The 22464-nt window shown below is 39.3% G+C and overlaps 1 long non-coding RNA gene across 1 annotated transcript; it reads right to left on the bottom strand.

Moving 5' to 3' along the window:
* Positions 1-10017: 10017 nt before the first annotated feature.
* LOC117251668 (uncharacterized) lies at positions 10018-21019 on the bottom strand. The gene is made up of 5 exons (XR_013493256.1): positions 19434-21019; positions 18818-19183; positions 18341-18640; positions 11917-12013; positions 10018-10639 (listed from the first exon to the last, which is right to left on the bottom strand). It is a non-coding gene; the product is annotated as an uncharacterized LOC117251668 (long non-coding RNA).
* Between the last annotated feature and the right edge of the window lie 1445 nt (positions 21020-22464).

Here is a 22464-nt window from a genome sequence, read left to right as displayed (position 1 = left end):
AATCCTCATGTTTTTGAAGCTGCAACTTTGACATTTTTTTGTGTGAAAAAAATGACTTGTCACTTGACTTCTCCCAGTGTTTGGGATCAGGGGACTAAATATAGTAGTATTTCTTTGAAACTGAAATTGAAATTTAATAATCCAATCATTCTAATTATTTTAAAAGATAATATAAGTTTGAATATATGAAATCCATGCATTTTTTTTTAAATGTTCTTCAGATTAAAACTTAGTTTTCCTTACACTGGGCAACAATTTGTGGACCATGAAAACCAGATGTTTGTCTCTTCTCTTGGTCAGAGTGCGCTCGACCACTCGTAAAAATGTTCTCTCACCTACAGTAAGTGAGGAGCAAAAATGAGAAAACACTGCTGAGTCCCAAAAATCGGTGGGTTCTAACAAAATAAGAACAAATCATGGATATGAACAAATGTACAAGAAAATTTGCTTGTATATCGTTTCTTGCATGAGGCCCAATTATCTCTCACCTGTTGTTCCACTTGCCCAGTTAGGAAACATGGCTGAAATGAATGCAGGTTATAAAAAGTTCAGGCCTTGTGTCCTTCCATATGAAACCCTAATAATGACAAGCTAAGGCTGAATCTAGTTGTTTTGTTGTTGTTGTTGTTTTTTTAATTGTCATGAAGCAGCTGTGTAATTGTTTTTGTCAAAACTCCACACACTCCTCCATGCATGCCTGAGGTTTAATATCTGGCACATAATAAAGAAATACATGTATGTGTCAGTGAATAAAGCACCAATAAATAAAGTCTGTCTGCATTTGTATGTGTGTATATCCGTGTGTGTGCGTTTTATGTGTGAGTCATTGTTGTTTCTGAGACGGAGACGGACACACAGCTGGCTGCGCTCCGATTTGGAACATATGCGTTTTGCATTTAATCTGATTGCAGAGTGTGTGTTAGTGTGACAAGGAATCAAAGGGAGAGGCTTAGACTGCGACATAAAGAGTGACCCTGGCAGTGTGAAACGCAACTTGACAGGACAACTGTGAGGGTATAGTACCACAAAGTCACCACTGTGTGTGTGTGTGTGTGTGTTGTGAGAAATCCTGGGCTGAGCTGGACTCCTAACACTTAGCTCTTGTTCACCACGGGACACGGTTCTCAGAACAGCAGCCTTATCTGAGCAGCAGTCTCCTACAAACAACGTTCACAGGCATCAACATAACTGATAGTAGAGCAGTTCATAACAGGACTTAAGAGCGGCTTCAAGCAGAGTGGGAAAGTACGAGCACAGGACTTCTCATCAGCCAGAGTCACACTGGCACTGACTCCCCCACACACACACTGGCAGACATAAAGGATGAGAGCAAAGTGGTGAGTGTGTTTGGAATTAGCTAGTAAAGGCTGCCCTCCAGTGGACAAATAGCCATTTGTTCCTTATGGCACCATTGCTTTTTGTTTTACTACCAACCAGACATTATAATTAACTTTTCTTACACTGGACAGTGTAAATCAACTGGCGTCTTGATGATGTAAAATAGGAAGTGAAAAGTTTTTTTGTTTGTTGGGAACTGAATTGAAATGAATTGAAATGAAATGAAATGGAAAACATAACAAAAACTATTTTTTGGTGCTTTTTTTTCATTATCTCTTATTAATTAAACCTCCTGAGGCCCCTCAGATCCATGTTGTGAAGTGCTGTCTTAAACTAGTGGACAGAAGTATTTTATGCTACCATCATAACTCCAGTAGTTCAGGATATTTTATGCATTTGTCATTAGATTTTTTTTTTGCCGTATCTTCAACACAATCAAATGTCTCTGTATAAATGGATAGAGGAGAGTGTCAAGACCACGATAAGGCTATTTATGCTCAACGTTAGATACGTATATGGACATGGAGGGAGCCTTCTGTTACCAGTCTGCATCCATGTCTTCTGTTTTTGTGCAAATTTTCTGAAAGTTTACGACGGACAAAACAGAGCCGTAGCACATAAAATTGTGGGGGCAGTGTGATTCAAGTCAGGCACAACCATATAACATGACCAAGACATTTTAAAATTTAATATACACTCATATAATGTAATATATATACTGAACAAAAAAATAAACAAAACACTTTTTTGCCCGTGTTTTTCACAGGTTTAAGTTCAAGATCTCAGACTTTTTCATGCATTCCTTTTCTGAGATAATCAAGCCACCTGACAGGTGTGGCATATCAAGATGCTGATAAAACAGCATCATTATGAGATAGGTATGTCTTGGGATGGTAAAATGGGCAGTTTGATCACAGAACACAGTAACACAGATGTCCCAAGTTTTGAGGGAGTGTGCCATTGACATGCTGACTGCAGAAATGTTCACCAGAGTTGTTTTCTGTGAGATGAATGTTCATTTCACTACCATAACTAGTCTCCAGTGTCCAGCACTTTGTCATTGTAGGTGACTTGTGAGGCCGGTTGGATGTACTGTCAAATTCAGGGAAAAGACATTAGGTGGCTTCTAGCAGTGAAATGAACATTCAGTTGACAGGTAACAGCTCTGGTGGACATTCCTGCAGTCAGCATGTCAATCACATCTGTAGCATTGTATTGTGTGATCAAACTGCACATTTTAGTCTGTTTATTGTGACCATTCCAAGACACACCTGTGTAGTAATGGTGCTGTTTAATCGGCATTTTGATATGCCACACCTGTCAGGTGGAGGAATTATCTTGGAAAAGGAGAAGTGCAAATTTATTTTGTCAAAATTTGACCGTAATATATCTAGTGAGTGCATAAAAGTCTTAGATCTTTAACTTAAACCTGTAAAAAAAAATGGGAGTAAAAACAAAAATGTTGTTATTACGTTTTTGTTAACCCTTTATTCAGTAACAAACGCTGGCTATTACAACATCAATTGATAATGAAGTACAAAAAGTACCAGTTGTAGACTGAGTATAAAACTCCTATGGAAAATAAACAACAAAAATAATTAATAATACCAAACATAAAATTAAATATAAAATAAAGGCTCAAAGATCTAATCAGAAAACAATATATAGATTTTTTTGGTAAATATGCAAGGCTTGTTTTTTTGTTTTTTTTGTTTTTTTTTTTACATTTCAGTGCTTTCTTGAACATTATTAACTTGTTTATGAAGAAAAGGAAAAGTGGTCTGGTATTGATAAATCTAAATTTGTGGGTAAATTGTTTAGTCATAAAAATAAATCTGTCCATCATTTCCCTTTTTTATACTCCAGTAGCACTCAAAATTTGATGTTATTGCATGCTAAACTGGTGCTTGAAAGTTCTGGTAACAAATGATCTCAAATTACAGTTAAACGGTGCACTAAAATATTCTTTTGAAAACATTTTAGATGAGAAATAGGTAATACGATAACAGAATCTTGGTTTATATTTGATCTACACTACCTAGTTTTACAGTTTGGTAGTAAAATTAGGAAGTACTATCTGAAGTAGAAGTACCCTTTTTTTCTGAGCTGGCAAATGAGCAGGGAGATCTGGGCACTGATATTGACAGAAGCTTACCGCGGTTCATTTACACATACTACCCACATATTTATGAAACAAAGCTGGTTGAAAGTATCCCTTAAAGTAAACTTCATAAGATGGTTAACATGATGAACATTATACCTGCTAAATATCATCATGTTAAAATTGTCATACAAGCATGTTAGCTCTGCTCAAAGCATCACTGTGTCTCTCCGATGATGACCGGGGGCAATAACCAAAAGCACACTGTTTTCAGAGGAATTATTTCTTGCTGATGAAAGGGTGGAGTTCTCGATTACTCTGTGATCTTTATGACTTTGTGATTCCTCAGAAAGTGACTTTAGGGAAGTGTTTCAATGGTTGAGAAGGTTTTCTATCTGCTGTCTACAGACAGAAAAAAAGGAAACTGTACTTTCTACACCACATTCTGATGAATCTGTGCAAGAGGAACCAACCCATACCCTGCTTGCAATAATGGCACTTCCTCCTGCTCTACTTTCTATGACATTTCAGACGTTTTTTGTATTGTCAGTCAGGCTGACCGTATTTACTTTATTTGGCTCCATGTCGGATCGACTGTATTCATGTCAAATGGCAAGATTTTGTCATGCAAATGTGCTCTCCAACTGAATATAGCCATTATAAGGGTTTCTTTGTGTTGAAGGAGGGAGCCTTCTGTGAGTCAAAGGCTTTAGTTTTCTTATCAAACATAACAATCAATGTCATTAAAGGAAACACTAAATCGCCAGGACTACTTCTTAACAGGAAGTTGAAAGTATGGTTTTGTGACTTACATGTAGTAGAAATAGGAAACTGTTTGTGGGGAGAGGGGTTCTGTAACACCTCAACATTTCATGCCACATTACAGTCTGTCTATCAAACAGCATCCTCAGCTTGTGTAGAACAAGTGTAAATATGTTTTGTTCCTCCTGTCTCTTTGGAGGCCTTGACTCAGTTTGTGGGTAAACAGGAACACAACTGTTGGCCCCCTGATCAAAGTAGATTCGGGCCTGAGCACTGCCAGTCCCAGGGTTCAGCAGTGCCATTCTGTTTGGGATTATCACACCTGTGGTTCAGGGATTAATCCCAGCAGAGACATGGGAACCAGGGACAAGGGGGCTCCAAAGGTCCAGTGAAGAAAGGGAGGTGGTGTGTACTGTGCATCCCAGGACTTTGCCCCCATGAGTTTAGGTGCCTTTTAACTATTGTTGGCCAACAAGTTGGAAAGGGGTTAAGCACATGCAGAGTAGGCTTCATCACTTAAACCAGGCATGTCCAAAGTCTAACCAATTGTGATCTGTGGACCGATTTTAAATGGAACCATGCACACCAAACTAATGTATTTCTTTTTTATAAACAGATGGTAAAGAAGCCAACAAACAAAGCAAAGGTAGCAGACATTGCCACGGCAAAGAAGTGAAAAATTGACAGCAAAGTGTAAAGTTGAATACTTTTCCACTGAAAGATGAAACAGTTGAGTTTGTGTCATCTGTATATGATTCTTTTTTTTAATAATCCATATAATGAAGCCACTGGCCACAGGTATTTTCACATGATCTAATCTGGCCCCCATTCAAAAATATTTGGACACCCCTGACCATACTGGCTTTGGATAATACCCATTGGCTGCTGTTTTCACACCAGTGACTGGACTGATACAGAATTTGAATTTGGCCAGGAAAAGTCCTTAATACTTCATTATTTGGTGACAACTGACCCCTGACCCTTCAAGAGTGACCCCTATATCTGTGCTGTATCAGCCTTCTTTCTTTTACTGACCATGCAGAAAATCCTCTCATTTGTTTAGCTAATTCAAATGGCATTTTTTCCAGTCCATACCTCCTGAGCCAGTTTGTCTAACAGCTTAATGTCTCCAGCCCGCTTTACCTTAAGGAAAAAAAAAAAAAAAGATCAAGAGCCATGTCTTCAAAGCTGCTGTCCATGGGGCTCATACCCCCGTTGCTGTGGTGTGAACTGACCAGTCTGAGCTTGATCCGCTGGTCAAGTCAAAATGCCCACAGACAGCATGTTTACTTGCTGCAGCAGTCTCCCTGTCTCCGCCGAGCCCTCTGTTTCCGTCCTCACAGCATGCCAGTGTTGGATGGTGGGTTGCTGCTGCTACTTGCTGTTATGTGCTTATACACTTTACATTGTGATGATGTCACAGGAAACTTAAGGAAAGTTTCACAAATATAAAACCGCCATTACTCAAAAATTCTGAATAGAAAGATTCGTAAATGACTTTGTTTACAGTTTGAAGTCTCCTGTCAACAGTTTATATAGATGTGTCTTTTACTGGTGGCCTATGGAGAGAATGCTTTTTGGGCCACAGGGGATTTTTTTTTTGCTGCAACACCATGAGTGACCACTGGGAAAAATTTGCTGCAAGGCTCAGCGGCTGTCCTGGGGGCCTGGTTAGAATGGCTAATGATTGGCCAGCATCTTCGTCTCATGACTTCAGAGTTAGGGTTACACTGCCACCTGTTGGGTAGGCATGACCTTGACAGCGGTACATTTTTCTTTTTTTTTTTCTTTTTTTTTTATAACTGTGTGTGGATGGTCATTTAGAATATGGGGGAAAACCCTGTTTTTTTAAAAAACAAAAAACAAAAAACAACACATCCATGTGGACTAGGCCTGAATGACAGTGTGGAAAAAATCCTGTGTTAGGCCTTAAAGTATGGGGTGCCATTTTTAAAGTGGCTCACACTGAAAATAACATCAACATTTTGCCATATTTAGCTTCAAACAATGTTTAAAAAAGTGTTGTGAATTTTTTAACGTCACCTTTTACCACATTTACAGCAATATTTGTTAACTTAGAAATATATTAAATAGTTAAATCTAAATATTAAATGTGGCATCTAAATGTTAAATGTTAAATCTAAATCTAAATCTAAATGTTAAATCTAAATCTAAATGTTAAATCTAAATGCTAAATCTAAATCTTAAATCTAAATCTAAATGCTAAATCTAAATGTTAAATTTAAATGCTAAATCTAAATCTAAATGTTAAATCTAAATCTAAATGTTAAATCTAAATGCTAAATCTAAATCTAAATGTTAAATGTTAAATCTAAATGTTCTGGGTGAAACTAAATATTTAGCTAATATGCAAATTCACACTGCTGGGGCTTGTATCACAAAGCGAGATCAACCTTTCCTGGGTTACCCAGACCTATCCTGGGTTGACTAACCCTAACAGTGGCAATCAGGATAATCGGTATCACGACGCTGGATATCAACTCGGTACCTCAACCAAGGATTGCTTTATCAAGAGCCGTGAACGCGCACTCAGCGGACCAATCACAATCATGAGAGAAGTGCAGCGTCACTGAGCGTCACTGAGCGTCCTCACAGAGCGCCGTATGTGAGGGGGAAAAAGTATTTCTCGTGAGTATCAGAGATTAATTCTACTAAAATATGAGGAGGAGAAAAGCAACATTACAGAAAAGGCCAACACCGTGGCAGCTGCAGGAGGAGGAAACATGCGTGGCAACGCATAACAGGATGAATAATGTTTAGTTTTAGTTTAGATTAGTTTATTTGCACATAATGTTAAAAACAGATAGTATAACATTTACAAGATTAAAAAAAGAAAAGTGCCGGAGAGGTTAGAAGCCACTAAAAGCTTATCAAAGAAATTCCCCTGTCAAAACATCAATGAAATCACATAATAGAGAAGAAAAAAAAAACGGGTGAGGAAAGAAGAAATAGAGGAGGAGAGAAGGAAAAATCAAGACAAAACAAGGGAGCAAATAAAATGATGTGTAGGTTAAATTACTCACCACTGGTTGAAGTAGCTGCAGTACCTGTACCTGTACATCTGACACTGATCACACCCTTGAATCCCATGAAATCAATGCTGCGCAGATGAATTGTGTGTATTACAATTATCGTCTAACATCACTGCGTCTGATAAATTGGTTTTCTTTGTCATAACGTTATATATGCTACAATAAAGCTTAAAGCTGACGCCACAATTAAATCATATCAACACCAAATTGATAGTCTGAATAAAATCATCCTGATATTGAGCTGTGTTAGAAATTAACAGCTGCACAAAAATATACCTAGTCTCCCTCTTTAAAAAACAAAAAGGAAAATCCCTCAAACACCATGAAGTCCGCAAATTATCAGTTTCTTTCTTATGAAGGGGTGGGATGAAATTTCGACTTCTTTCCACTCCTTTTTGAACAATCTTTTAATTGTCTGTTGTTGTTGCTTTCTTTTCTTTTTTAATATTCAAAATAAACTTTCAAATCAAAATCAATCAAATTAATTAAACTTCCCGTCATGACTGGGCTGCATTTCTGTCAGCGAAATCATTTTTTTCCGAACAGCTGATTGGCCAGTGGGTGGTGCTTTTTATAGGATCAGATTCAACCCTGAACTTACCCTGCTCCAGAGCAGGATAGCCGTTCAGAGTAAGTTACCATGGTGATCTACCCCGATAAGAACTGAACCGGCTTCGTGAGACCGAAAACCCAGGGTTAACCCTGAAGTTACCTCGCTAAGACATTAATCCTGCTTCGTGATACAGGCCCCTGGTCACTGGAAGTACCAAAATAAAAGCTTGAGATGGTCAGACTGTGTTTATAGAATCAAATAATGAATTAAAACCAACTTATCGGGGGAAGTGAACACTTGAACATACATTAGCGTGATAATAACTACCTAAAATAACAAAAAACATGTTTGGAGAAATTTTATTTGACGTGTACTTTGAGTTGTTAGTGTCCCTTTGGAGGGAATCACCTTGTTGTTTACAAATACTTCCGGGTAGAAAACCAACAGAGTTTAGCTACGTATATATCTCACATTTTTCACGTCACTATATCACCATTTAGACCAATCTAGTGTTTGTAAAGTCTATAAACACAATGATTGAACAAACATTACTATTTCTGTGTGCACGTTTTGTTATTAATAACATGGTTATCGTAGATTAGCGGGGCTAACTGTTAGCTTTTAGCCCCGTTAGCAGTGTCTGTAATGACTCATTAACTCTAAACGGTCCATGAAAAAAAATATTTTTTTCCAGCGGATGTCTTAGTTACAACATGATTTGTTGTATGAATGAATTTGCACATTAGCTAAATATTTAGTTTCACCCAGAACATTTAGATTTAACATTTAACATTTAGATTTAGCATTTAGATTTAGATTTAATATTTAGATTTAACATTTAGATTTAGATTTAGATTTAGCATTTAGATTTAACATTTAGATTTAGATTTAATATTTAGATTTAACATTTAGATTTAGATTTAGATTTAGATTTAACATTTAGATTTAGATTTAGCATTTAGATTTAGATTTAATATTTAGATTTAGATTTAGCATTTAGATTTAATATTTAACATTTAGGTGCCACATTTAATATTTAGATTTAACTATTTAATATATTTCTAAGTTAACAAATATTGCTGTAAATGTGGTAAAAGGTGACGTTAAAAAATTCACAACACTTTTTTAAACATTGTTTGAAGCTAAATGTGGGAAAATGTTGATGTTATTTTCAGCGTGAGCCACTTTACAAACGGCACCCCATATTAAAGACACTCCATGCACATGATTTGTAAACAGAACTTTGTTTTTCTCGCTTCCTCCACAGTGGATGGAGAATCCAAAAATGGTGAACACTGTTGATAACTGAAGTCCTTGGGGACCACATTTAACAACAGCAAAACTATATCAACCTGTTTACAAACTCTTACACACAACACGTGTCGTATGTTCAGTACTACCCAAACACATCCATTTCTGCTAAATAATCTCATCTCATGCAAGTAGCATACCTGGGCGCCTGCTCAGGCATGCTACTCAAAGGCAGAAGCTTTATGTTGTAACATTTTAACCAGGGCTGTCAAAATAATGTGTTCATTTCACAGAAAAAATAACGCATTAAAAAAATTGAACGCTGATTAGTCACGTTCCATGGTGCTCTTTGACCTGGTGAATCATTAAAGGCTAGCGCTAGCAGCCAGTCTTGTCAAGCCACACTTGACCAGGCATTCAGATGTAAACTGAGTTAGTCTACCTGTGACCTAACTAACTCCCTTGCAATGGACTGCAGACCAGTTTCAGTGGTAGAGGACAGGGGGACAATTGTGTCCAAAATCCAGCAGCTTTACTATGACACATCTGCCAGAATTCATTTGAATCAAAATATTTAAATACTTGCAAAACAAAAATTGATGTATGCAATTAATTTAGATTAACTGACCAAAGAGCATGTAATTAATTCCATTTTTTTTTTTAAATTGCTTGACAGCCTGAGTTTCAACTAAAATGCAGGTGTTTGGAAAGTACTGAGCATACAACTGGATAAATGACACTTGGATTATACTTCATGAGTTGTGTCAGAGTTTGTTAAGGGATGTTTTGATATAGTTTTGCTGTTGTTAAGCAACCACCGACCTTCACCCAGGAGGCCGGAGTTCATCTGTTATATTGTAAAGCCAAACCCTGTTCTTTTTATCTTAAACCCAACCACATGTGAGTGTTTTAGCAAAACGTAACCATGTACATATGTTGTAGCAGGAAAAAAACATAAATTTGCAGTGTTGTACCAATGTGGTGCATTTATTTTGAAAGAGACTGTATGCAAAGTGTACATCTCCTGAAAACCGAAGTGTATTTTGAAAACAGCATATAATAGGCTGAAGTTGACACAGTGTCCCAGAATTTCAACGACCAACGTACCCAGGGTACCTTGCACGTCATATCTCAACGTGAAAAGTCCATGTCCAAACGTCGATATGCGACGAGGTCAGAATGAGAATATGTTGCCCTGTTCACCACTTGGTGGTGCTGGCACAGTTATTCACCAGTTTGTTTGTTTTTATTTAGCACTGGTTCCTGCAGTAACACTAATGTTGGCCAATGAGTCAGCCTAAACATTAATAGTATTGACTATTAATAGTATTACAAAACCACTGGCATCAACAACAGCTTCAACTCTCTTGTTTTAGGTTCACAAGGATTTGAAGCCTTGTGACTTAAAAGAGCATTCGTGATGCTGGGTTACAAAAACGATAAGTTGGACCTTGTGTAGAGAATTTTAATTATGATTAATGTTAAATTTTGAAATATATTCCTTTTTTTTATTCCAGATGTAGTGAGGATCATAAATCATCGCAGTCAGGTGAGGAAGAAGACTGTCTGGTTCTCCAGTACCTGGAATTAGAAAAGACAAGCTGTTGAGTCCTTACAGCAGCATGTAGAATGCCAAGTATAGTGTTGACATTAAAATACTAATGCTACCCAGTTACAGTTCTCTTTTCACATAAATGGGTCTTCAATAAGCAAACCTCAAAGTTGAACTTCCTATAAGTCAGATTGCTCAGCCAGCAAGTCTTGAATGTGGTTGTTGGCCCTGTCCAAATTCTTCAATAAACACATATTACTGAAAATGTAGTATGGGGCATTGGTGGCTTAGTGGATGGAGCAGGTGCCCCATGTACAAGGCTGTTGCCGCAGTGGCCCGGGCTCGACTCAAACCTGTGGCCCTTTGCTGCATGTCATTACCCCTCTCTCTCCCCCCTTCACACTCAACTGTCCTATCTATAAAGGCAAAAATGCCCAAAAAATATCTTTAAAAGAAGAAGAAAATTAAGTATATATAATATTAGCAAATTTTGAAAAGTGGCAAAAAGTAGGAGCGTGCTTGTATACTGTGGCTCAGAGGTAGAGCAGGTTGTCCACCAATTGGAAGATTGGCAGTTCGATTCACAGCTTCTCCACTCTGCATGTTTAAGTATCCTTGAGCAAGATACTGAACCCCAAATTGCTTCCACTGGTGTGTGACTGTGTTAAAAACTTAGTAGTAGGTGGCACCTTGTATGGTAGCCTCGGCCATCAGTGTATGAATGTGTGTGTGAATGGGTGAATGTGACTTGAGTGGTCGGATGAATAGAAAGGTGCTATACAAGTGCAGGTCCATTTACCATTTAAAATGGATTGGAGCTGATGATCGCTAAAGATCCTAAATGTTTGTGCCATGTTGTTCCCATTAGAATAACCATGTAAGAGGACATTTTATATACAACATGATGGACAACAGGTCGAGTGTATATAGGCAAATTTACATTCAAATGTGTGTGTTAATTTTTGGGGGGAAAATATATATTTTAGCAGGGCAAAATTGTTCTTAGAATGGACCACTGACCACCGCTGGGATGTGAGTGTGTGTATATACACAGTGCATACTTACTTAAATTTATAATGATATGTAGTATTAAAGTTAAATAACAAAGTGAAATGTGAAACCTGCTGCAGAACTATCTTCACCCAGGCTTGTCCCTCTGTAGATACACATCAAAGTAGCATTTGAGGAACACATTTGAGTATTATTTTAAATTCTATGAATCCTCTGTCCAGTGACGTGTTTCTCACCAGTTGGATATCTGAAAAATTAAATGCCCTTAAATTGTCGATAAATGAAAACAACTCACAAGTGATGTGCTACGCAACTGCAGCATAAGCTGAGAACTACAGCAACAGTCACTATCAGAGCTGTGGCCCAGTCAGGGAGGTTCTTCTTTGCTTCACCTGTAGGCAGATAGACATGCTGCTTTAGCTTTTAGACAAAAAGTTAAACTTTTTAGTTCTCTGCTTGTTTTGTGACTCAGGGTGCTTTCACACCTGTACTAACCACGCAAACAGAGTTTATTTTCACTGAACCAAACAGGTTAGGTGTGAAAGCACCCTCAGTATGAATCCTTTCATTATTCATTCATTATCTGTAACTGCTTATCCTGTTAGGGGTTGTGGGGGTCTGAAGCCTCTATATTATTAATAATAGTATATTATTATTATTCTGCCAGGCAGGAGGGTCAAAAAAAGAAAAGAAGAGAGCATTATTGCCCCGTTTCCACCAAACACTTTCAGTATGGTACCTTTGGAACCAAAAGTACCCTTCAGACTTGGGACCAAGACCCTATTGTTTCCACTGCAAACCGTACCCTTAAATGTGTGCGGGGTTGTTGTTGTCAGTCACTGACTCCGTCCAGCACTCACTGTATTTCCTCATTACCAGTGACACAGAAGGAAGTCTGCACCTCGTTTATCATCCAAAGAATGAGGTTGCATACAAACATTTTCTGAACAAAATTAAACAGGCTGCAGTGGGAGTCTCTCTCCATGGGATATTTAAAAATAGTGGGTTTGTGCATTTAGTCCTTCTCAGGCAAGCTCAGGGGTTTAATGTTGCTGTAGCCTGACACTTTTTTTTCTCCAGGTGAGGATCAGAATATAAGCAGTTAACATAACCCGTCAGAAATTAATACATATATATATATGTATAAAGGGGCTACATACGATATGTTACCAACCCCCCAGAACCTAAAACTGTGGGTAAATGAGGACCCATCATGCCCATTGTGTTCACGTACCGCAACCTTAAAGCATATTTTGTCAGGCTGTAAGGTTAGCTTGTCACAAGGCCGATATACATGGCGACATAACCAGGTGTTGAAATGTTTAGCTGCAGGCATCAAAGGGAAACAAAGACAGGTGAATTCAGAAGGTGTTAAGGATAGGAGTTTAGTAATTCAGTTTGTCCGTGAGGGAGAGAAACACAGACAAGATAAGTTAGTGAAGAGGCAAGGGTGTGGCCGCCTAGAAGGTGCTTGTGATTGGGAAATGCAAGTAGATTTAGGGGGAAAGCTTGTTGTTCCCCAGGAAATAGTTTGTACCAGGCAGAGGCCTGACTTAGTGTTGTGGTCAGTGAGTCAACGGATAGTTTATTTCATTGAGCTGACAGTTCCTTGGGAAGACTCAGTGGAAGAAGCCTATGAAAGAAAAAAGCTTACATATGCAGACTTAGGAGCAGAAGCTGAGCAGCGAGGATGGAAGACTAGGATTTGTCCAGTGGAAGTGGGGTGTAGGGGATTCATAGCAAGATCAGCTGTCTCGCTCCTGGGGGAACTCAGAGTGCGGGGACAGAGTTTGAGGAAGACAGTGAGGGAAATGTCAGATGAAGCAATTAAATGTAGCCAGTTTATCTATAAGAGAAGAAGTAATGTCAGTTGGGGGCCAGCAGGGGGAACTACTAAACAGGGCACATAACTCCTTGAGATGAGGTGGAGATATCCACTACCTCTCAGGAGGAAATCCAGGAAGAGGAAGTATTTAAGTGTGGGAGTGGCCTATTTGAATCCATTTTGTTTGAGGCCATGCGGCAAGGTGAGTGTGCTTGCTGATCCTGTAAGTTCATTTAGCTCCTTTAACTTTAGCTTATATTGTAGATATGCTATGTAGTGTATGAAATAGAGTATGGTGAAAGTGCTAGGAAAGGTAGTATCAGCCCTGTTTCTACCTGGAGCTCGCATGTACGGAGCCTGGGTTTGGTTGAAGATGGCAGCGCTGTTTGGGCTGAGAAAGCCATGTGTAAGTAAGGAGGAAGTCCAGGAAGAGGAAGGTTATTTAAGTGTGGGAGTGGCCTATTTGAATCCATTTTGTTTGAGGCCATGCGCAAGGTGAGTGTGTTTGTTGATCCTGTAAGTTTATTTAGCTCCTTTAACTTTAGCTTATATTGTAGTTATGCTATGTAGCGTGTGAAATAGAGTGTGGTGAATGTGCTAGGAAAGGTAGTATCAGCCCTGCTTCTACCTAGAGCTTGCATGTACGGAGCCTGGGTTTGGTTGAAGGTGGCAGTGCTGTTTGGGCTGAGAAAGCCATGCGTAAGTAAGGTAAAGGAGGTTATTGGGTTGGTGCAGGGAGGGGAGCAGTGAGACCTGGCATTAGGGGAGTGTCTCTGGGACGCTGGAGATCACTGTCTAGCCTCCTGGAGGTGTCGTGGGACCAACTAAACGAAACACTGGTGAAAGGAGGTTCCCACCCGATGACCCCACAGACATGCTAGTTATCACTGCTCATTGGTTTGTATAGTTAAGCCTTGCCATATTAGCTTATCATAGGGCTTAGGTTTTTCACTGAGTGTTGATCCTTTCTCTAGAGCACAAACTTCTTGTGTTTATTTGAACTAAACGCTTGAAGATCCACTCATTACTAAGGTTTAGGTTTTACAAATTAAAACTCCTGATTCTGCTGCTGAAGACACAGACTTTTTCACTCAGAGAGAAACAAATACAATTTCCGAAAAAGTTTATTTTGAAATTAAATCACAAATGTGAGAGTTTTGAAAGTCTGCAGGTCTGATTGTTGTCATTTTGCTCTTTGGGGCAATAAAATTATTTTCACGCACTCACAATGTAAACTACCTGCTCCTTCAGTTACCTGCCAAAGAACAGTACTGTATGGAATACATACACATAGATTCTGAAGTAGTAAGCAGTAAGTAGATCAGAGAGCAACTGTGTGCTTGTGCTGAAAGGACTTTGTAGACATTACTACTTTTTTGCATCAGTCTGAAAATTGTTATTTTGCTCACAATCCAAATATCACATGACTTGTTGCCTTGCTGATCTCTGCTCCCTGGTTCATTGCCTATTTTCTACTTTTTCAACACCAGATAAAGTAAAATTGTGTTTAGTTCCTCAATTTCAGCCAGCTTTTGTTACTTTTATGTATTACCCAGTGACATTGATTAAACAAAAGTGATGGTGCACAGCTGCATAAATGGTACCTATATATGCCAAAGTTTTAACACAGGAAATGATTAAGTCAATTATTCACTTAACATAAAGTTACAGAGGTTAAGTTTAGGCAAGTAAAGTTCCATTGGTTAAGTTAAGGAGAGGAAACATGGTCACATCATGGCTTAAAATGACTCGCATGGTTTCACACGTTCTCCTGGAGGACATCCCCTTGTTTGTTTGACACATCCACCACCCCAACCTATGTTCTTAGAAGGACTACTTCCTTCTTTATTCCCTTCAGAACAATGGTCATGTCATTGCAACCTTTACAAATAGGCGTGTTATACGCAAATTACTGGCTCATGATTATGTGTGATATATGCAAATTGCTTAAGTGGCGTCATAGGCCATTCACAACAATCATTGATACTTCCTTTGAGAATCCTCCGATTTATGACAGACATCCCATGAGCCCCTATGAATACTTCAAACAGTATATACCAGATGAGGTCTTTGATCTAATGACCAACAACACCAACATTTATGCCATGCAAAGTGGCACACTAGGTTTCAAAATGACTAGTTCAGGAGAAATCAGAACCCTAGCTGGTCTCCACCTTGCTATGGGAGTGATGCAAATGCCAAGAGTCTCCATGTACTGGGAAGCTGGGATGGACATTGGTATTTTTCGAAACACAGATTCTTCCAGCTCCGGTCACATTTGCATTTGGTCAACAATTTGGAGAAGCCAGCAGTGAACAATGATGTGTTTTTCAAGGTACATCCTCTCTACAATGCCATACACAGAAGATGCTTGGAGCTTCCCCTGGAAGAAAACTTTTGTGTTGACGAACAAATGGTGCCATTTCGTGGATCTCTGTCTGTCAAGCAATACATCAAAGGCAGGCCGCACCCTTGGGGGTCGAAAATATACTTCCTGTGTGGGAAAAGTGGCATGGCCTATGATTTCCTGCTGCACCAAGGAATCACAGAGGCCAACCACAAGTTGTTTTCTGACAATTATTTCACAATTTACAATCTTCTGGAGCTGCTGGCTGAGAGGAAAATTCATGCTGCTGGGACAACAAGGGTCTGTCGCTTTGCCAGGCCTCCTCTACAGTCCGACAAAGAGATGGCATAGTAACTGACTGGCATGCCATTCTGTTTGTTGTGCTAAACCCAAGATTTGTTTATTATGTTTCATAGGCCCACATATATTTATCCATATCACATAATTACTACTCTTTGATCCACTGCCTGACCCTCTGTGTGTCCAAAGCTATTTGTTTATTTTAAACAGTATAGGCCATTAAATTGCTCTATATCATCACACCATTATCAATAAAAACAGTGGGATTTTGTGGTACACTGTATGTGAATGCATGAATGGGTCAGACCTGTGCAGCACTGGATTTGAAATGAACTGTAATAAATTGGAGCTTCTGTACTTTGATTCCTTGCTGTGAAACAACATGACCCTCATCCATTTAAAATGACCATTTGTTCTTTTGAGTTCATTTTGGTCAAAGTAACGCATGACCCCAAAGACGTGTTAGTTATCACTGCTCACTGATCTGTATAGTTAAAGGGGAAGTTCCGTTTTTTACAACCTGGACCTTATTTCTGGCATTAAATACGGTTGTTTACTCACCCAGATAAGTTTGGTGTCAATTGGAGTCCTTCGGAAGATATTTAGATCCGCAAGAGCCGCGTACATCCATATAGTGGGAATGATCGGGGCACTGACAATGAGGCTCTAAATAACACATTATTTGCCGCGAAACTCGTTCATTTCACCAATATGTTTTTATGAATTGCTAGAGTTGGTTGTCATCATCATCCGGGTCATTTATACTGACCTACTAACCTCTGCAAAAAAAAAAATCAGAGGCAATTCGTAAAGACAATCCTCTTTACCACCAAAACGTTCACCTTTCTGTTTCTCACTTTTTGTCACTGAGCACTATGTAATAATAAATTCATGTTTTGTATAAGAAGTGCCTCTGCTTTTTGTGCAGTGTGCGGGCTGTTCTACACAAGCGATGAGAAGAAACTAAAGAAATGTAAATTCTCATAGTTATTTACTTATCAAGCAAACAAATTCAAGGAAAATAAACAATTTATGCATGTGTGTGTAGGCTACTTACTCAATCAAAAGTTGCCCGTTCGGTCCTGCAGGCTTTGGCTGGGTCTTCCAGTTTATTTTCGGGACACGAAAAAAACAGCCCGGTTGATCATAGAAGTGAAATCCTCTGTAGTTGTGAGACAGTAATTTCTGGAGACATCCAGACGTGTATCTCCTGGCCTCAAATCCCACTCGGAGCAACAAAGGCATTCCTCCTCTGTTGGCATAGTGGAACACTGTCCACAAGAACACCACCAGTTAGCATCTATTCTCGGACGTGCAGCGGTTTGTTGTTCTCTGGCCAGCTGTTCCTCTCTCTGCCTCCGCATCCTCCTTTCAAAGAGCTCCTCATCCGTATACTCTGGCTCAAAACGGTAAGGATGTCCATCATATTCAAAGTCGTCATCCACAACCTCAAAATCTGACAAATATTCAGCCATTTTTTAAAAAACTAACAGTAGCAAATTCCAGTTGTAAAGTGCTGCGGGTGTGCGGTGGCGCGCGCACCTGGATGACATCATCCATGTCAGAGGTTAGTAGGTCAGTATAAATGACCCGGATGATGATGACAAGCAACTCTAGCGATTCATAAAAACATATTGGTGAAATGAACGAGTTTCGCGGCAGATAATGTGTTATTTAGAGCCTGATTGTCGGTGCCCCGATCATTCCCACTATATGGATGCAGATCTAAATACCTTCCGAAGGACTCCAAATGACACCAAACTTATCTGGGTGAGTAAACAACCGTATTTAATGCCAGAAATAAGGTCCAGGTTGTAAAAAAATGGAACTTTCCCTTTAAGCCTTGCCATAATAGCTTATCATAGGGCTTAGGAGGTTATTCATTGAGTGCTGATCCTTTATTTAGAGCACAAATTTCTTGTGTTTATTTGAAATAAGTAACTTATCACTCTGCACAGAGATATTTGATCACTGCTGCCTAGTTTGTCAGTTTGACTGCAGTTCACAGAGTGATTGAAACGACTGAACTGTGTTAGAGACTTATCAGCTCTGATTGCTTCTTGCTGACTGCGTCCTGATAGGAGGGGAGGAGGAGCATGATTTGTTTTCACAGACTATCTGTCTCATGTAGTTCTTTCACAATATAGCACCAGTTTTAGCAAATATGACACAAAGTTATTTTCCTAAAAATTACCAATGGCATCTTTAAGGGATACTGCACAACAATCTATTCTTCCATTAACTTACCTTTGTTTAAATCGTGGGTGGTGATCAAAGTCTCATTTTGGGTAGGGTTGTAGATGAGGCAAGTCATAGATTGATATTGATCCCCAGGGATATGTATAGTGCTTCTGAGACTGTAGAGATGATCCCGAGGGTCCTGCACCGCTGTAGTGTTTACATCCCTCTGGTCAACTAAGTGTTGGCTTTTGTCAGATAGGTAATGAAGTCTCCACTCTACCCAAGGCTTAGGGAATCCTTTTTGTGTAGTGCAGACTGCAGTCATTTTTTCTTCATTTACAGTCAGCCTGGCACTCTTGTAAGGAACTATGAGTAAGAGAACAACATTATTTCAGTCAGTACTTTTTTAACACCAGACATTTTGGAGGATAGGCTCATTCACTTTCTTGCTTACAGTTAAATGTGAAGATTAATACCACTCTCATATAACAGTATATATATATATACTATTCCTGTAAAGGAAAGTGAAATCTCCATCCTTACCTGCAACATGTAAAGTTATTTGGCAGATGGGTGTAACAATGGGTTTCCTTCTGCTATCAGAAACTGGTGCAAAAGCCTGGAAAACCTTTTGGTTATCTTCAAGTGTTATGTTTCTAAGTTTAACTGAAATATTTCCTGTTATCATGTCCTGTGGGAAGGCTGTGACCCTTGCTTGATAAAGTTCCTTTACATGTGCAGGCTTCTCCACTCCCTTATTAAAAGAGTACAGTACGTATTTTCCTTCATCTTGCCAGTAAAAACGTAAATTGTTTAAGCCAATGGGAGTGGGGGTGATCAGTATACATGGAAGTACCACTGATTTGCTGACAGTAGTGTTGACATTAAGAACCACTGTTGCATCAGACCCTGAAAATCAAAGAAAATAGAACAGTTCTCATACATTTATGTATGTACATTTATGCTCATTTAAGATTAAAAAGTTTTACCTCCCAAATTAAACACATCACAAATGCTGTAGATAATAATATTCCACTGTATTCTTGCCATGTACACACACACACACACACACACACACACACACACACACACACACACTCTCCAAATGAAAGTGAAAACAGTTGCACTAAAATGTCACAGTAAAATGCAATCAACTTACCTAACAGGAGAAAGTATGCCATTGATACAATAAGCATTCTTGAGATGACAAGCTTGCTTGCTACACACCAGAGAGGAACACAATTTGACTGGGCTTGAAGCACATGTGCCAGCAAACACCCACCAATATTTTTAAAGCTGGCTAATCACTATCAGACCTCTACTTCCTCTTCTGACCGACAGCTTAGCATCTCTGTGCTTTCCAATGTTGCATGCATGCTGACTCATCATTCATAAGAACTCCAGCAATGAAGCATAGCTATAAAGATATTTCACCACTGACGCAGTAACACTACAAATGTTTAGATTTCAAGGTCACAATGACGATAATGATGATGATGATGATGATGATAAAGTGATGTATATCCGTTTGAGAAGGATATGGCGCGTGGAAATTAACAGCAAGGCACAAGTATTCACAATACTGTGTGACTTCAAGTGGCCATTTCATGTTTAAGTAGCTTCACTGACCATGTATGCTTATAGGGGAAGGGACATATCCAACCACGACATCTGGAAGTCATCTGAGGATACACTTCACTACAATGCAGTTTCCCTATAATGCACATGTCACAGCTGTACAAAATTGTATTTTTATTTACTTTCTATTTACATGTGGCCTATAAGTGGTGAATAGGCACAAAGTACAGATAAAACTCATCACAACATTTCTGACCTCCTATAAAGACAGCATCTTATTAACAGGATCGATTCACAGAAGAGTTAACAGTGTGAGCTGAATTCACCATCAGTCCTGCCATGTTTTAGTGTGTTAGCATTAGTTTTAACCCCCATCTAGTGGTGATGTATCATATTTTCTTTGTTTAAAACTGTTCTCATGACCTTGTGGATACTGGATCATGAATAACTTCCAAGCAAGTTGAAATGTCATAAAATCATGCCTCAACTTAAGAGCGCTGAGAAACTTCCAGGAGAACATAGGCGGAGTCTTTAATAATTATAGTTAGGGCTGCCTCAGGCTTGTTTTGGACCAGCTCCTAGTTAGGCTGACATAGGCTTAGTCTGCCGGGGGACCTCCTATAATACACCGAGCACCTTCTCTTCTTTGCTAACACTCATGTCCTGTTACTGCATCTTGCTAACTTGGCTTCTTCTCCGGAGCCTTTGTGCTCCTCTGTCTGGCCGGTTACCTCATATCGCAGCTGTGCCTGGATCATGTGACGTGGTTGTGCTGCTGCCGTGGTCCTGCCTGATGCCTCCTACTGCTGCTGTTATTATTAGTCATACTTTTACTGTTAATATACACATATGATTATCATTGTCACATATATATACTATCATATATTACCATATACTTACAACATATTATACCACAATAGCCGTAATTATTATTATTATGATATTACTACTTAAATTAATGTTGTTGTAAGCTACTGTCATTACTGTCTGCCCTGTCTCTCTTTATGTATCATTTTGTCATATGGATTACTGTAAATTTATTATGTTGATCTGTTCTGTATAACATCTATTGCACGTCTGTCCGTCCTGGAAGAGGGATCCCTCCTCAGTTGCTCTTCCTGAGGTTTCTACTTTTTATTTTCCCGTTAAAGGTTTTTTTGGGGGGGAGTTTTCCCAAATCCGCTGTGAGGGTCCTAAGGACAGAGGGATGTCGTATGCTGTAAAGCCCTCTGAGGCAAACTGTGATTTGTGATATTAGGCTTTATAAATAAAATTCATTGATTTAATTAGACCCCACTCTGACATCATTATTTTAAGGCCATAGTGACACTAACATAGCAGAGAAAGAAAGTTGTATAGCAACGAAATGATTGGCTCACAGAGGTCATGCAAAATCTGATTGGTGAACACCCTCAGCTCAAGAAGCGAGACATCCTGTGTTCTTCCTGTGTGAACTTCCACCAGGCTCCATTTAAATCAGGAGAGACTTCAGTGAAAGAGAGGCTTTAAAGTAATTAAATACATTTATTTTATAGTGTACAATAGAACACCAAGAGGAGGGTTTGGACATCAGAACCCATTGTGACATCAGCATTTTTATTGGGTAGTAATGGCATGAACTCTACAGGACTATCCTCTGAAAAAAAAAAACATTGGGCCTCATTCACCAGTATCTTTTTAAGTTTCCGCACCGGCTGGGGAATGTGCAAACATTTTTGCTGAAATCACAGCAGATTGGAATTTGGTTGAAATGATGCTTTTGTCAGCTGCAATGGTCAGTGGCAGGCTGGAGAAGAAGTTTTCCCCACTGTTATCTTTTTGTATCACTTGGGAGATGGTAGGATGAAGCTCACCAGAGTTATGTCTCGACCTTGGCAGATAAATTTGCTGTGTGAGGGATGTCTGTGTACCTAGTGGAGGGGCTTGGACAGCAGAAGCCAGAGAATGTTGAGTAGTTTGAGTTTGAATGGTTGTGAAACGCTGGTTGAACAAGGAGGCCTGAGTCACTGAGGCTCACTGTTGATGAGGCAGATGATGAAGCATTTTTCAGGAGCTGAGAGCACATGTTGATACCTTGGATAAAATTAGCCTGAGACTGCATGGTGTTGATGAGGTCATCTACAGCACAGAGGCCTGGAGAAGCAGATGAGGCTGGGCGAGCAGGAGTGACAAAGGACATGTTTCTCCTCTCAAGCTAAGCAGCCTGAGAAAGACCTGATTGCTTGTCCCTTTTTTGGCCAAAAGCAGGCATGGGGGGAAGGCTGAAGCAGATGTTTCTTAAACAGGAAGTAACAAAAACTCAGTGGGATCACAGTGGGTTGATTGATTTTCCAGCGTCTGGAGCTGGACTGATGCTAATCTTTGAAGGAAATCTGGCTTGTCTTAAGGGGAGCCACCATGCAGAGTTAAGTGAGCACCCCTGTGCTAACTGGAACAAGGAGGTGGATGTGGTCTTCAGCAAAATTATGATGTTTAGATCCTCCTGGAGAGGATCATACTTGGAGTCTGACACCAGCTTTGCTGTCCACGACAAGGTACAGAAAAAAAGGTGAATTGTTGCCTTATGAATCAATTTGACACTGAAATGATGGCTGAGAGCAGCAGAGAAAGGA

This window comes from Epinephelus lanceolatus, chromosome 14 (assembly GCF_041903045.1).
Source record: "Epinephelus lanceolatus isolate andai-2023 chromosome 14, ASM4190304v1, whole genome shotgun sequence".
In the NCBI taxonomy this organism is placed as follows: Eukaryota; Metazoa; Chordata; class Actinopteri; order Perciformes; family Serranidae; genus Epinephelus; species Epinephelus lanceolatus.
The sequence above is the reverse complement of the archived record's forward strand: the minus strand, read 5'-3'. Positions and strand labels throughout refer to the sequence as shown.